Source organism: Megascapheus bottae, chromosome 26 (genome assembly GCF_031878675.1).
Source record: "Megascapheus bottae isolate mThoBot1 chromosome 26, mThoBot2.hap1, whole genome shotgun sequence".
NCBI classification, from domain to species: Eukaryota; Metazoa; Chordata; class Mammalia; order Rodentia; family Geomyidae; genus Megascapheus; species Megascapheus bottae.
In genome coordinates this window covers 24,425,947-24,437,261 of record NC_143534.1, presented here as the reverse complement: position 1 = coordinate 24,437,261, position 11,315 = coordinate 24,425,947, and the positions used below count along the sequence as shown (strand labels likewise).

The window sequence follows — 11,315 nt, the reverse complement described above, 5'->3', positions numbered from 1 at the left end:
CTTATGGATTTTTTTTCTGTTTTTTTTTTAATACTTTTTTTTAAATCAACATCTTACACTTGATAATACTCTCACAATTATACACAGATTTTCTGTTGACATGTACAAAGGCAGACAGAGGAGAACAAAGAGCCACAGTCACTGTATTCGTGTGTTCTCAGTCGGCATGGCATCATCAGTGCCATCCAGGATGGATTCCTCCTCAGAAATTGGTGACTACGCTCAGCTCAGCACAAGTCTGGGTTTCCAAAGAGCAAAACTGAGACTCCACTGTGTTCCAGGACAAATCGGCCATGAGAAAGTCGTCCATTGCTGTCTGAGTCTCGTTGCTGGTGAAGAACAAGCTCCCCAGGACTTCCAAGCCAGAACTCATGGTCTGTGTCTCCGCACTGCTCAACTGAACCTTGCTCTCTGGAGCAGGCATGGGTCTGGCCGCCGAGGGTCCTTCAGTCTGGGTCTCTGTGTGGGAGGAATCGGTGCTCATGGAGAAGCTGGAGTGTTTCAGGAGGCTCCCTAGGGGCAGGTGAGGACTTCTAAGAAGAAGTCCAGGTCAGTCTGTGTCTGCGTGTCAAACATCGTTAGGCCTAACATGTTCGAACTCCCCCTGCCAGCTGCAGGGCTCAGGAGAGGGGTCTGGGAGCAGGAAGTCGGTCTGGGTTTCTATATCCAGTGACTCCATGGTTCAGGGTTCATGGTGCTCAGTTCACTCTCTTCAGTTTGAGTCTGGATATTTGAGGCTGAAAAGAACTCTTCAATATCGAAATTGATTCCAGGATTTGGAGTTGGGCCAGAGGGAAGCTGGGCGTCAGGTCCAGGAGCTGAGTCAGACAAAAGACTGCAGTTATCCAGCGGTTATCCAGCGTCTGACCAGGCAGGTTACTTGACCAGACGTTTTCCAAGTCACTTAGTAAATCTATGGTTTGGGTCTGGTTATCGCCATGTTCTGTGCGGGGAGCATCCTGCTCTGCTCACTGAAGCTGAGCATGGATCCAGACCTCTCAATGTCTTGATTTAAAGTCTTGGGACCATTCTGAGGTAGCAAACTCTGAGTCACCGTCTCTGCCACTAAACTGCTGCTTACGTTGTCTGTGGGAACACTGCAGGGTGGGTGCACACTCCCCAAAATGCCTCTGCACACGCCAGCGTGGTCCATGAGTAACTGGGCAGATACAAGATTTTGCATGCCACTGGTCTGGGTTTCTCTGGAGATCCCGCCTGGCTGGAAACAGGCATCTATGAAAGCTTCGGTCTCAGCAGCTGTGGAAGAAGTTACCTTAGGGCTGGGCAGGAGCGTCTGGGTGTGAACGCTGATGAGAAGGGACGCTTGAGAATCAAAGGATAGATCAGTCTGAGAACAAGACGACATGGAGGAGTCAGGGCCAAGTCACCAAGCAGAAGACAGCAGGTTTGGTGAGGCATAGGACTGGTCTGTCTGTACGAAGAAATGTTGTGTTCTCTAGTTCTTGTAAAGGATTTGATGGACTTTTACCCAAAGGCGTTCACTTGAACACCTGCACTAATTGGCTCAATAACAGGACTGACAATTTTTGGAAGAAGTAGGGTCTCCTTCAAAGAGCAAGTGACTGAGTCCAGGCCAAGGATCAGCATTCCCACAGACAAGGGCATCAAGTGCACTGCCCCGTCGCAGAGCCCTGAGCCATACCCAACACCACAGGCTGGCCCGAAGACTCAGCTGTAGGCACAAAGACTGGCATGGGAGAAAAACTGCATGACAGGAAGTTTAACCAGAGCCACTCTAGGCTTCGGCAAAAGCAACTTTTGAGAGTTTCTTGGAAGTGCTGAGTTATTCTGCTTCCTGGCACTGGAACAGCAAGAATCCTCAAAAGAAGAGACCAATTTTATTTCTGAAGTTCTGAGTTCTTGGTAATCTGTTTGAGGAGTCGATTGGTTGTTTAATGGTTCAATAGACTGATTGGACAATTTCCGGTTTTGCAGGTAGTTTTCCATTTTCCCTTTTTTACTAGGTGGATCCCTGTGTTCTGCAGGGATTTCATGGCCTGTTCGGTAGATGTGAGACTGCAGTGCTGTCCGGCTGGCATTAGGGGCAGCCATATGTGTACTGGAAGATCTTGCCGCAGTCCTTTGCGTGTCTCTTCAAATCCCACCCAGTGCCATATGAGTGACTGCACTTGCTGCACTTATGCTTCTTCTCAGCATGCATCTTCATAAAGTGCTGTTTAACGAGAAAAAAAAAACTGAGAAAACGGCCAGTCGGGACCTCTAGAACATCCTTCAATGGGACAACAGTAGAATTTTGGTACTGTTTTCAAGTCCTTTCTTATCGTTGGGTTTACTATGCCATCCTGCAGGCGGTGGCTATTGACCAGGTGTGTGTTGAGCACGCTCACCAACAGCTAGATTAGCTCCCAGGCCGCAGGCTGCGGTGGCTGCCTGGCCATCTAGAGTCGCAGGCAGCAGCCTCTCAAGCATGGCCTCGACGGCCACGCAGGCCCCAAACGGTGGCGGGGGCTCCTCTCGCGGCCGCTTTGGTTTTAAAATTCATACGTATGGAATTATACAGTATGTACTACTTTATTTATAATAGTTACTACTCTATCTACCTAGCTTATTTCAACATATTGAACCAAGAGAAATCTCCGTTGACTTGTGTAGCAATAGTTTCTTCTTTTATATTGCTTCTTTAATATTATACTTATTTATGGGTCAGGTATAATTTTTTGTTTTTATTTTTACTTTTTTCACAATGAAAAAGCAATTTTATTAGAGAAATGAAAATGACAGAAAAGCAAATAGAAACTGGATTGTAGAAGGATCTGAAATCTTCTTGTAATAGTCTCCAAAGCTTGAGGCTCATACTCTAATCTTAGCCTGGAGTTGAGCAGTTACATGATTTAATTACCCTAGCCTGAAAAACTTCACATTTGAAGTACTGCTGTTCTACTATCAGTCAATGGTGAGCTCACAACTCAGAAAATATAAGATACAATTTACTTACCATTTCCTAATTCCAGATTTTTTTTCTAGTACTAGGATTTATAAAACAAACTTCTATGATACATATAGTGATAATATTTTGAGAGGGAATATATATATATTTACTAATAATAGGATTTTAGTGTTGTAGACTACAGAGTAGTTCAATTACAAGATTAGCATGCTAGTATCAACTAAAAAGTTTCCAAAATAGATTGTATCATTTTTCCCAACAAGGGTGTGTGAGAAGCAAGGCCTGGGATAAGGCCTGTAATCCTAGCTAAACAAGAGGCTGAGATCTGTGAATCTCGGTTCAAAGACAGCCCAGGTACTAAATTCTGTGAGACTCTTATGCCCAACTAACCACCAGAAAACTAAGAGTGGCACTGTGGCTCAAGGGGTAAGGTGCTAGCCTTGAGCTGAAGAGCTCAGGGACAATGCCAAGGCCCAGAGTTCAAGTTCCTGACCAACCAAAAAAAAAAGTGGGGGGGGCATGAGAGTTGTATGGCTCCATATCCCTGAAATTATATGGTTTTCTTTTTAAATTTTAGCCATCTGGCAAAGAGTCTTCTTTTTTTATAACATATGAGCAAAAACAAGCAATATTTATCTTTATGAGTTGATTACTTTCCTTTAACATAATGATCTCTAGTTCCAACTGTTACCTGTAAGCATAATTTAATTTTTTGTAATTAAAATAGTATATTGTATATATAAACTCATGTGATCGTAATTTTTAATGTGTTATTGAACTCAGTTTGCAAGTATTTTACTGAGGATTTGTGCATATTTGCTCATCAAACAATTGGTCTATAACTTGTCTGGATTTGTTTGTTTATGTGTGTGTGTGTATGTGTGTGTGTGTGTGTGTGTGTATGTGTGTGTGTGTGTGTGTGCAGATCCTAGGACTCAAACCCAGGGCCTGGGTGCTGTCAACAAGCTGATTGTTTAAGATTAGTCCTCTAATACTTTAGCGATAGCTCTACTTACACCTATTTAATTATTTATTGGTAGTTTATTGGCAATAAGATTCTCATGGACTTTCCTGCCAGAGCTGACTCTGTTTCAATCATTAGATCTTAGTCTCTTGAAACCCTTGGATTACAGGAGTGAGCCACTGACATGAGGCTACTTATCTGGTCTTGATATCAAGGTTTTATAGATCGGATTTGGTAGTTATCCCCCCTTTGTAGATGTCTAAATAGTTTAAAGCACAATAGTGTTTGTTTTTTCTTAATGTCTTGTGGAATTCAAATGTGAACCCTTTAGTTACTGGGCTGTTTTTGGTTAGGAGACTTGCTGCTTCAATCTCATTTCCTCACTATGGGTCTGCTTAAGTGGATTATATCCTTACTGATTTGGCTAGCATCAAGCCCACCATGTTATCATTTTTTGTGCCATATATTTACTATTCATCATTTTATATTTTTTCAGTAGATGAAGGAAGTAGTTATTCTTCCATTTTATCTTCTCTGTTGGATTCTTAGTTACAAATACTTGTAGTATGTTTATAGTTATAATTCAGAAGAATATGATGCACTGTTAATTATAATCTATCATGAAGTATCAAATGATAAATTCATTAATTATCTAATAATTTGATGATGTTATAATTTTATATATCCTATTATCTTTTTACTAATATTGCCATACTCTTACTGCTGTGTATGTCCTAAATCCCTGAATGTATTGCTATTTGTAATTGTATTAAGCAATCAGGAATGTTTTCTTTAACATGCAGTTTATCTTTTGTGGAGACTCAAAAGGTAAACAGAGAAAATTCATTGTTTAAAGGAATTCTCATACTCCAAGCCCGTGAGTGATTTTTCTTCACTCAGAGAAATTCCACCACTTTGTAAATGTCTTCTCTTCTCACACACCCTCACCCTGAACAACACTCATGGAACCTTATATCACTAACATCCTGACAAGGGCTCATTTCCAACTAGTTATGCCCTTTAGAATTTTTTTGAAAAGCTTTAAAACGTGTTACAAATCATATAATATTTTATCAGCATATACTAATTGTACAAAGTAATGAGTTCCCTTTTGATTTCCATACATACCTATAATGTATCCTCAAAATACCACTAACCTCCATTTTCCTCTCTCATCCTTTCCCTATTGTCCAACAATCCCTGTTTTATTTTCAAGTTTTCTGTGCCCTTAAACATATCAGAGAAACATATGATAATTGTCTTTGTGAAATGGGCTTGGTAAGCATGATAATATTGATTTCCACCCATTTTCTTGTAAATGACATACTTTCATTTGTTTTTATTTAGTCAGACACTTTCTTCTATAACAATAGATAAAATATAAAAATATATCGAATCTATCAGTTTTAAATTTTCCTGATTGTTGTGCAAAGATATTCAAAATATATTGACTTCAATCAAGATATCATTGGTAGCAGGCTAGTGGCTCATGCCTGTAAGCCTAGCTACTCAAGACGCTGAGATCTGAGGATCAAGGTTCAAAGCCAGCCTGGCACAAAAGAACTTGAGACTCTTATCTCCAATAGACCTCTAGAAAATGGGAAGAGGGGCTTGGCTCAAGGCTAGGGCAGTAGCCTTGAGCCGAAGAGTTTAGGGGCAAGTCATAGGACTAGGGATGGAATGGTAGCCTTTAGCTGAAGAGCTCAGGGACATTGCCTAGGCCCAGTTCAAGATATTACTGGTACAGTTATTTATATTTGTATGCAAAGTAACTTCTAGAAGAATTTTAAGTACAGTGATATAGCCAGTATGTTGAAACTATAGTCATTTATCAGAATAACTAGATTCTTACTATGAAGGGTACTGTACCTTTTTTTTTCAACATTTTTTCCTATTATACAGTTGAGGATACATATAAGTTGCTTTGCAAATTTCACACACTACATAGATTCAAATTATCTAAAGCAAAATGCTAATTATTATTATTTTTTGCCAGTCCTGGGGCTTGAACGCAGGACTTGGGCCCTGCCCTTGGACATTTTCAACTCAAGGCTAGTGCTCTACTGCTTGAGCCATAGCACTATTTCTGGCTTTTTTTTAATGTGGAATAGAGGAATTAAACCCATGGTTTCATGTGTGCTAGGCAAGAACTTTATCTCTAGGCTATTTTTCAGCCTGCTGATTATTTTTAGCATGAAAAGAGATGGGATATTTGTATGTCTGTGGATATTTTATGTGTTACACACTCATATGTGCAAATGTATAGCTACAGATGGATGAATGGTTAGAAAGGCAGAAAAGGGACTTTCTGTACACCAGACATAGTTACACAATCTACTCATCTTAGTTTATTTATCATCACCACAATCTTATCCCAGAGAGAGACAGTATAGTTTTATCCGATCCCCATTTTACAAATCAGAAAACTGAGCACTAATAATTTATGTCACTGGCCTAAGATCACATAACTAGAAAGTGAGAAAAAAGGCCTAGGGCAATTTTGGAGCCCCATATATTAATAATTATGCTATGCTTTCCAACATTCTTCCTGACTTTGAGATTCTATGACTTTATTACAAAACCCAAATGAATTAACAAAATCCAAAAATATTTAGTTAACATAACATTAAGAATTGTTTAGCATTCAATAAAATAGGAGACAAACAGGAAAAAAACAATACTTATTCCTTCAACATCTACCAGCCAAAGCAAACACACACACACACACACACACACACACACACGCCACAAACATGGTCAAAAAGAAAATTCCTTTTCATGTGAATCTTTCCGATTACACATTAAAATATCCCTTGGGCCCACATCTAAGACAAACTATTAAATAAAACTGTGAATATAGTACAAGTATGTATTTTGTGCATATACAAGATGAATGGTTCTTTTTATTCATAAAAGGGACAAAACTCAACAGGGGTTTCCTCTCTCATGGGGACTATCACATGATGAATTGTTCAGGTCAAATTTCAGGAAGACTGGTTGAACAATAGAGTAAGTTTTCAAGAAAAGCTGTGAACTTGTATGCTATTGTCCATGACCCATGTTTCTTTATGCATGACCCACAAATAAACATAAATAAGTAAATAAAAGTTCAAGTTTGAAATGAGTAGGCCATCAAGAAAATAATACATAATTAAAATTTACATATGTACAGACAAATCAAACGAATTATTATCCCTAATTTTAAGTCTAAAAACACTTTAGAAAATGACTAAAAATAGACGTAGTTGTATGTACTTATTTATACATGACCATACGTGAAGACATTTTTGTTGAGTGGGGGGATGTAAGGGGAGATGAAAAGAGAATGATGGAAACTTAAATAAAAATCCATTGTGTCGGGCCGGGAGTTTGGCCTAGTGGTTAAAGTGCTTGCCTAGCATGCACGAAGACCCGGGTTCGATTCCTCAGTACCACATACATAGCAAAAAGCCGGAAGTGGTGCTGAGGCTCAAGTGGTAGAGCTCTAGCCTTGAGAAAGTCCAAGGACAGTGCTCAGGCCCTGAGCTCAAGCCCAGGACTGGCAAAAAAAAAATCCATTGTGTCTATGTATGAATCTTCTATGTATAGAAGTCAACCCATGCCAAAAAATAAAATACCCTGACACTTTTCTCCAGTGACAGGCAAAAACCTGGAAGCTGAAAGAGGACTAAGTGTACCAGTCTTGAACAAAAAAGCTAAGGGACAGCACCCAGGCACTGAGCTTAACTCCCTGTACAGAAACACACAGATGAAAGAACACAAATGAGAGAAAAAGAAAGAAATAAAAACAGAGAAAGAGGGAGCGGAAGGAAGGAACAGAGGAAGGAAGGAAGGAACAGAGGAAGGAAGATTAATCTGAATAAAATATAATATGAAATGCTTGTGAAATGCATGAAACATATTTTTCTAATATATATGCACTAAGGTTTTTTTGACATGATTCTGTATTTAAATGACCATATAGACTTCACAAACAAGTTGTTCTCTATCATACAAAACTTTGGCAAAGTAGAAAGGTATAAAATTAATCCTCCCAAATCAATGGCTTTTTGGTATGACAACACTGAGAAGAACAAGTCTTTAATCAAGAAAGCAATTCCTTTTGCAACAACCTCAAAGAAAATAAAACACTTAGGAATTAACTACACCAAGGAAGTGAAGGACCTATATATTGAAAACTTTTAAAACCTGAAAAAAGGAAATTAAAAACTAAGGAAGTGGAAAACCCACACATCTTTCTGGATTGGGAGGATTAACATCCTGAAAATGGCAATGTTGCCACAGACTATCTACAAATTCAATGTAATACCCATCAATATTGCAACAACATTCTTTGCTGGAATAGAGGAAGCAATAAAACATTCTTATGGGCTAATAAAAGACCCTGTATTCAGAAAGCAATCCTTAGCTGAAAGAACAGCTAGAGGAATATCAACACCAAACTTCAGACCCTATTAATAAAAGCATCTTGTTACTGGCACATGAACAGGCCTGAGGAACAATAGAAGAGAACTGAAGACCCAGTAATCAACCCACAGACCTATGGCCATCTCATTTTGATAAGGGAGCCAAAAAATAAAAGAGGATAGAAGAAAGAAAGCCTCTTCAACAAATAGTGATATCAGAATTAAATACGCGTAGAAAACTTAAGTTGGATCCTTGTATGTCACCCTGCACCCAATGTCACCCCAAATGGATCAAAATCATAAAGTAAAAGTAGATACCCTGAAACTTTTACAAGAAGGAATTGAAGGTCCACTAGGACTGAAACTAGGTGGAAACTTTCTTAATAAAGCCCATAAACACAACAATTCAAAGAAAGGTTGGACAAATGGGTCTGCTTCTGTATGGAAAAGGACATAGCCAGAAAGACAAACAGAAAGCCCACAGAGTGGAAGAAGATCTTCACTAACCATACAACAGTAAAGTTATAACTGTAACAATGTTCAAGAAGTAATGTGCTCACTACCTTATGGATGCAACTGTAATCCATCTGTACATCACCCTGATAATAAAAAGTGTATTTCAGGAAAGGAAAAACAAACAGTTTGGGGGAGGTGGTTAAAACTAGAAGTGGTTATAGCCAACAGAGAGTGAATGAAAGTGAATAGCAGCAATACTTTATAAGCATTTGTGAAAATAGATCGATGAAAACTTTTGAAATTGTCTTATAAATGAAAGAGGATGAGGAAGAAATGGAGAGGGTGAGATGGACATGGGTATTTTGTGTGAGTGTGTAGAAATCCTACAATTAAATTACCCTTACATAGCTAACATATGCTAATAACATTTATTTTAAAAAAAGGAAATGACTGAATCTCTTTAAATGTTTTTTTCTGTTATTGATCTCAGTATAGACTACAAACCATAAAGAAGTGGCCTATTATTTTGTAAAAGATTTTTGATATGTGAGGTGACTATTTATATTCACTGCTAGGGTTTTCTTCCTGATTAATGATATAGAAATACCAACCAATAAATGTGTTAAAATATTTAATTTTACTTAATATACAATTTAAAATGCTACATAATTAGAAAGTTATTTAATATAATGGAAAATATTATACTTGTAAAATGGCTCATTTTAATATCATGAAAAACTTCTAGGGTAGAAGCTTTGTTGAACCAATGTTTTATACATACATTCTCTCTCCTCTTCCCCCGTCTTTTTCTCTCCCTGTATGTGTCCTGGTTCTCCAGATTGAATTTGGCTTGGGTACTGTCCTTGAGCTTTTTGTTCTATCACTAGAGCCATACCTCCACTTCTGGCTTTTGATTGTTAATTGGAGATATGAATCTCCTGGATTTTTGTGACTCAGTTGGTTTCAAGTCATAATCCTCAGATCTCAGCCTTTTTAGTAGCTATGGTTTTAGGCGTGAGATACCAGCATCAGTCTGAGATATTTTTGTTTTGCCAGTTCTGGGCTTGAGCCCAGCACCTGAGCACTGTCCTTGGATTTTTCTCAAGGCTAGAGCTCTACCACTTGAGCCTCAGCACCACTTCCAGCTTTTTTCTATGTATGTGGTACTGAGTAATTGAACCCGGGTCTTTGTGCATGCTAGGCAAAGCACTCTACCACTAGGCCAAATTCCCAGCCCCAGTTTGAGATATTTTTGATAAAGAATTAAAATACTCTAAGCAGTACAATGGTCATGATAAATTATCCAGGTTTATTCATTCATCTCTTTTAGAAGATCTAATGTTTCATTGCAAAGATGGAACTCAATGAGCTCTTGCGTAGGAAAAAGGACTACCATGCTAAAGCTGAAGAAGAAATTTGGAAGATCTAGAAACAGATAAATGATAGTGTCTAGAAACCTAGTACAAAGGATGGATTGTTAAGACAGCCTTGAGAAATTCCATCTCAGGAGAACTTCTGGTTTCTTGTGTCAAATGTGTGTACATGTATGTTTGGCATGTGAGGAAGGTGTATACATTTTCCAGCTCTTGGTCCAATATCATCTTCCTTATTTCTATCACATTACAACCTGGAGTAAATTGTGCTTGTTACAATGAGGAGGGGTGGAGAGAGGGCTCTTCTTGACAGAGGAACTGAAGTGGAGGTAACCCAGTCTGTTCTGGGGCGGAGGCAAGTGATTTTACTACATTGGAGTAAGGCCAGATCAAGGTTGAAGAAATTGGTGAAAACTGTGTGAATGACATAGAGTTTACGATAAAGGAATCAAATTTTTAAAATATCCTAATAGCAAGTCATCCAAGATTCCTAAAGAAAAGTGGTCTTTTGTTATGGTTGTTGGAACATTCCTCAAACTTGTAAATACGTTTGTCTTGAAATAATATTCTTTCTATTATTCAAATCACTTATAAACATGCTAGTCTTCTGACATCGAAAGTATTAGGCATTCAGACTCTAATGCTTGCATTTTTGTGGGAACAGATTCTGTTTTGTGCAGGAACTGAAACCTGTGCACTTGTCCCTCACCTTGCACTGAAAAAAGAGTTGTTTAGGAAATGCAAGATTTTGAGACATAAAGAAATGCATGAGGTGAAAGATAAAAAGATGGTGATTTTAGTAGCAAGCTCTATAGTTAATATTTTATAAAATATGTATTTGTTATGACTCCAATCTCTTTTCCTCTAGAATAAAAATAATTTTAACTTAGAATTTCTACAATTACTTTGCATGCATGTTTAGTTTCACCTTGACAACAACTCTGGGAACTCAGGTTATAAGATAAAGTGGCACTGTTCTATTGTGTACATGTGCAGTGATATCCAGGTGTTAAAAATATTAGTAGGTTTCATTGCTAATGTGAAACAGATCACAGAAGAGTGGGAATAAACTCAGGTTTCTGAACATAAGTTCACTCTCCTAACATGTTGTCTAATTATTTTCTACATTAAAAACTATTCAGTGTTGTAACAGAATTATATCCAGCAAATTTATTTAATTAATGGTT

At 38.2% G+C, this 11,315-nt stretch overlaps 1 pseudogene; it reads right to left on the bottom strand.

Moving 5' to 3' along the window:
* Positions 1-202: 202 nt before the first annotated feature.
* LOC150046086 (ATM interactor pseudogene) lies at positions 203-2,222 on the bottom strand (annotated as a pseudogene).
* Between the last annotated feature and the right edge of the window lie 9,093 nt (positions 2,223-11,315).